Source organism: Marmota monax, unplaced genomic scaffold, assembly GCF_021218885.2.
Source record: "Marmota monax isolate L192 unplaced genomic scaffold, Marmota_monax_Labrador192_F-V1.1 WCK01_AAM20220418_F8-fsc00041, whole genome shotgun sequence".
Lineage (NCBI taxonomy): Eukaryota > Metazoa > Chordata > Mammalia > Rodentia > Sciuridae > Marmota > Marmota monax.
In genome coordinates this window covers 13432656-13438655 of record NW_026695238.1, presented here as the reverse complement: position 1 = coordinate 13438655, position 6000 = coordinate 13432656, and positions in this window count along the sequence as shown.

Genomic DNA, 6000 nt, shown 5'->3' with positions numbered 1-6000 from the left:
CCAGACTCAGAGCCAGGCTGGGCCTCACGGGGCCTGTAGCATACTCAGGGTGTGCAGGGTTGGAGGGCCCCGGAAGACTCTTGGCTCTACTCTACCCTTTGACCTTTCAGTTTCTACCTCCTGCCACTCCTGTTCCACCTAACTGCCACCATCTCTGGTGGCCTGTCCACCTATGTTGGTGGCCGGCAGCCTGAGCATGGGCTGCCTGTGTGTGGGCCAGGTGCTCACTGTGGGTCCAGTCAACTGCCAGCCATATGTAGGGGAAACGGGTCCTCGTGAAACACCACCCAGTCGTCTACAGAGCCATGGAGAGCCACTGCCATCAGTGGGAGCCTGATGTATGATCTGAAGCTTAGTGTGTCTGTCTCCACCTCTACTTTGGGCCTGCTGCTCCGGAGGCCTTACTGGCTCATAGTCATGCCCGTTCATGCTGTCATGGCTCCTTTCGGGAGGCTGCAGTGGAGTTGGGTAGTGATAATAGTCTATGGTTTGCAAAGCCTCAACTATTTATGATCTGGCCCTTTTCAAGATATTTTACTGATCCATCACTGCTCTGAACTGCAAGCTCTAGAGCATGAGACTAGGTCATATTCATCCCCAGGGTCCAGACACTTTGCAGAGCTGACACATAGTAGGAGCTCATTAAATAGTGTTAAGTGGAGGAGTGGATGGGGTCTGGACTGAACCTCATCATCATTGTGATGAGTCCGTGCCCCTCACAATGGAAGGGAGCTTCCCCACACAGCACCCTCCTCGTGCTCTGCCTGTTGAACAAGGTGGCTGACTGTCCCGCTCTGTCCAGGACTGCGAGGTTTCTCAGGAGAGCCCCAGGAAGACAAGGAACATGTGGCCGCCTTATGTTGGACCCTGGCCTCTGTATACAGAAGCGCCTGCCTGCCCCATCTGGCCAATTAACCCACACGGTTACCAGGCACAACTGTATGCCCAGTGGAAACACACACACACAACAGGCTGAATGACGGAGACATTGTAGGAGAGCGAGGCAGCGCTGGCAGCAGCAGGTGTCCAGCTGGGGATCCTGGATGTTATGAGTGAAGCAGCTGAGATCTCGCGGGACCAGGATGACAAAGAAAGGTGTCCTTGGGAGCTGGGGTCCAACTGGGTCTTGGCTGGATGAGGACATATCCATGGCAGGCAGAGAGGAAGACAGGCAGTGACACTGTTGGTACACAAGGCCCCGGTGTCCACAGGTTAATCCCCAGGGGACATTCAGATTGGTCACAAGGTCATTTCTGAACTAAGTTCTGTGGCCAGGAGATAAGGCTTGACTGGGCAACCTGGGTCCTGTGTCCATCTCAGAGAGGCCAAGGGGTGCTGATTGTGGCACCCAGAGGATCCTATGCACTGGGAGAGGAGATCCAGAAGGAACTCAAGGTGGCTTAGTTTGTGTTCCTCAGAAAGTAGAGTGTGAAGCAAAGGCCCCTGCCCTTCCTTTGTTAGGAGAGGTGACAAAGCAGGGGCGAGGGGAGGGGAGTGTGTTATGGAGCTGGCCACAGCTTGGAATCAAATATTACTGGTTGCTCAGTCTCAGGACCATCCTCTGAGAAGGTGTATAAATGTTTCTTGGCACAGTTCTTCAGGGGAGACAGGGAGAAAAATCTGCCCATGTCTCCCATCTTGCTTCAGTTCCCCCCTAGGGGGCCCGCTCCCCAGACTTGCTGGCCGTACCGTACGTGGTTGGGTGCAGCATCTCAGGTGCAAATGTCCAGGGAAGCCCCAAGGCAGAGGTGTATGCCTGCACCGAGGGCCAGGTGCTATTGCTGGGTGTGCCTAGGGGAGGCTGGTCTGAGTCTACCCAGAGTTGGTGGCCTCAGCAGGGTCCTCTCTCTATGGTAAGAGGTGCCCCCAAAGGCCCAAGAATAAGGGTCCAAAGTAATTCATAATAAGTGTCTGACAGAGGGAACTTGAGACACAGGTCACTGTCCTCCTCAGGACACCTGGCCTCTGCTTCTAACTGCAACTGGGACCAAGGCTGACTGGCCTCTGCACAGACTGTCAGGTGGCCAGGTGTAACGGGGGGCGGGGGGAGCCGTCATTGGGTCAGCTGTCTTTAGGGAGAATCAAGGGATCATCCTTAGCCCCTGCTCTGTGGAATCTGGAAAGGTCTTATAAAAGTTGCTCAGCAAATATTTAATTAAGCTGAACAGGAGTAGTAAACTCCAGGACCAGGTTTTCTTGCCTGTAGCAGAGAAGTTCTGGAACAGCAGATCTGGGTGTGGCAGGGGTGGGGCTCAAAGGCTAACAACTAGGATCCAAATTTTATCAAAGCACTTGGAGGTTGGCAAACAGATGGGGGGCAGAACAACACAAAGGAACCAGCCAGGGGCCCCCCAGCCCCAGCCCCAGCCTGAGGGAGGAAGCGTTTGATCTTGAGCCTGCTCTGTGCAGGTGGCTGCTGGGCTTGCTGGGCTTGGTGGGTTCCCGGCCCTCCTCTCTCATCAGGAACCTCGAGGCTGTGCAGTCCAAGGAGCTCCAATCCATCTCTTGGCCTTGAGGGCTGTGGTCAAGTCTTTTTTTTTTTTTTAATACTTTTTTAGTTGTCAATGGACCTTTATTTTATTTATTTATTTATATGCGGTGCTGAGAATTGAACCCGGTGCCTCACACATGATAGGCAGGTGCTCTGCCACTGAGCCCCAGCCCCAGCTGTGGTCAAGTCTTTAGCAGACAGATGGGGACACTGTCAAGGTCAACTAGGAAAATGCAAAGACGCACACACTAGGTCATCATAAAACTGAAAACATTGGCCTTGACAGAGGATGATGTTTAAAATGAATCTACATGTAAGTCCCCTGCCTTTTTTTTCCCTCTTCATTGGTCTGAACACCCCCTCCCCCAAAGTGTCCCAGACTTCCCCATCAAAGCACTCAGCACACCACCCTTCTGAGCTGTCGTCTTCCTCTACCCCACTGGAGCTGGGCTGTGGGAGGGCAGAGTCCGTTACTTACTCACCATTCCGTGCCCAGGACACGCCCAGGGCCCTCTGCACTGCAGGTGCTCAGCAAGGCTCCCAAGGCCCGGGTTATACCCTGCTCTGGACATCAGTTCTACCAGCAAAGATCCTGGACGGTGCAGGTTGCCACAGGGTCCCCAGGTCCGTGACCTCCTAGAGGACAGGGCTGGTGGGCCGTGCCTCTGTGAAGGCCGGGCTCCCTTCTCACTCACTGCCTTTTCAGTTCCATCCGGGTCAGCAGCCAGGGGGAGCTGAACAGTTTGAAAGGGAGTTCTCCGGATAGTTGGAAACTGAAGACACCCTCTGCATGCAGAGTTGGGAATGGAGGTGGAGGGGGGTGTCCTCGTCGCTCCCGGCCTCTGGGGGCACATGGTGGGGGATGTTGTCCACCTGCTGTCCACCCAGTTCCCCAAGAAGGGGTGGTGACATGGCTGCCATGGGAAATTGGTGGAATACAGCCCTCCTGAGCCAGGACATCAAATTCCCCAGGCTCTGGCTGCCCGAGTGGGGCCACCAAAGTGCCAGGACCTGGCACAAGTCACCAAAATGCTGTTCTTTCCACCCTGTGTTTGGCCCAACTCTGGTAAATGCGAGTTTTATTACCAGCAACGACAGCAACAAAAAGATGGAGTCGGAGGAGATCCAGCTGGAACCTTCCTGGCCTCCGAGGCACAGTCTCTGCTCAGCACAGTCTGGCCGGGAACCCCTGAGGACAGTGGTTTCCCTGGTAACACTGGACCAGATTTGGGAGCTAGAGCCCTGCTGGGGGTCCCAGTGCCAGCTGGGCAAGCTGTGTGGGACAGCCTGTAAGGGGTCACGTAAGGGGAACGGCTTGGGTGGGCTACCCAGGTGGGTGGTGGCTTGGGAGGTCAGGGACCAGGATGCCCTCTGTGATGCCTGGGAGAAGGAGGATCCTCATAAAGGATGCACCTTGCCCCCTCCCACTCCACTACTGAAGGACCCCAGTCACTACAGCTCGTAAGGCAGGCCAGGACTGCCCCGTCCCCAACAAGGGGCATTTCTAAACATAAAGAAACCAGGTTTTCCATCTTTTTTGAAATACAAATAACAGGGTTTTGCTCCCCAAATCAGTTAGAGCCACCTCATTTCCCAAATGGCACAGGCTCCATCAGGTCGCTGCAGCTCCTGCTGCTAAATGCTTCAATCCTGAGAGGCCTGGAGATGCCCCCAGGACCAGTCAGCTCCACCCACTGCTTCCTGCAGAAGCTGCTGAGCTGGGGCCTGAGCTGAGCCTCCTGCAGAATGGGTCCCAGGCCTGCTGCTGCAGCCCGCTAAGGAGTTAGATGTCACTGCTGCTGCCCAGGCTGAGGCTGGGGGCGTGGTGTGGGTGGTCTTTCCTCTTAGAAGCCTAGGACTCAAAAGTTCTCTTTTCTCCTGCTTCCATTACCCAGGTAACTTGACCATAAAGGCAAGCTGGAAGAGGCCCCAGGGAAGTCAGCTACAGGTTTTCAAGTGGCTACCCGTTAGTGGGAGCTGGTGGAGGGGGTGACCTTAGCAGTGTTCCACAGGATGGGGGCACATATCCCAACCTGGGGAAATGGATGGCTCAAAAGCCCCTCTAGGACCTGAGCTCAGACCCCTGAGTGCTTTGCTGTGTCCCCAGGGTGAACCACAGGGAGAAAGGGGGTAACAGCTCAGAAGATATTGGCTGATGACACTAGATGCAGGGAGAGGGACACGAAATGGCAGAGGCAGATGTTGAAAGCACTAATGGTAGGACACATTTCCACCATCCTCTGAATGTTATGTGTGTCAACACTGAATTCTCTTGAGCCACAGGCTGTGCTTACTTTCTTCTAATTGTGAACTCAACTGAATCCTGTCAACAACCTAAGGGAGATATGTTCCCCCTTGATGCTCATGGTAGATTGGTTCCAGGAAACCCCTCCTCCTACCGGAATGTATGGATGTTCAAGTCCCTTCTATCAAATGCTGTTGTATTTGCCTGTGTGATAGTCAGGTTTCTATTACTGTGATAAAATACCTGAAATCATCAACTTATAGACAGGAGAGGTTTATTTTGGCTCAAGATTTCAGAGGTTTCAGTCTATGGTTGGTTGGCTCCATTGCTTTTAGGCCTGTCATCATCATGGCGGCCGTGCCTAGTGAAGGAGCTGCCCATTTCATGGGCAGGACCCCCAGCAGGACTCTAAAAAAAGAAACAGGAAGGGGCCAAGGTCCCAATACCCACTTCAAGAACATACCCGCAATGATCTAACTTCCTTCCACTTGGCCTCGTCTCATAAAAGTTGTGGCACAGGCTGTCAACCAAGCCTTTAACACATGGTCTTTGGCGGACATTTAGGATCTGAACCACAAAAGCATATAACCTGTGCACATCTTCCTGTATACTTTAATAATCTCTAGATTATCTATAACACCTAATAAACGTAAATGCTGTGTAAATGGTCATAATACTGTTGTTTGGGGATGGAAAAAAGAAACGAGCCTGGATATCCTAGGTGTACAGGCACAACCCTCACAGCCTAACTACAGAGTCCAGGAATGAAATCCAGGGCAAGCCATATTCAGGTGCTGGAGACACTGAAGAGCTGTGAAATGGCAGGGGCCACATGTGCATTAAGTCAGTACAGTGCTTAATGTGCAGCAAATTCAAGTTTTGCTTTTTGGAACCAGTTAGCGGGAGCTGGTGGAGGGGGTGACTTTAGCATTGTTCCACAGGATGGGGGAATATATCCCAATGGGGAAATTGATGGCTCAAAAGCCCCTCCAGGAGCTGAGCCCAGACCCCTGAATGATTTGCTGTGTCCCCAGGGTGAACCACAGGGAGAAAGGGAGGATGTTGTTGTCCTGGGGGAGAGGAGTTTCCTGGAACCAATCTACCATGAGCATCAAGGGGCAACCTATCTCCCTTAGGTTGTTGACAGGATTCGGTTAAGTTCACAATTAGAAGAAGTAAGCACAGCCTGTGGCTCAGGTAAGCACAGGCTCAGGTAAGCTCAGGTCGTGGCTCAAGATAATTCAGTATTGACACACACAACATT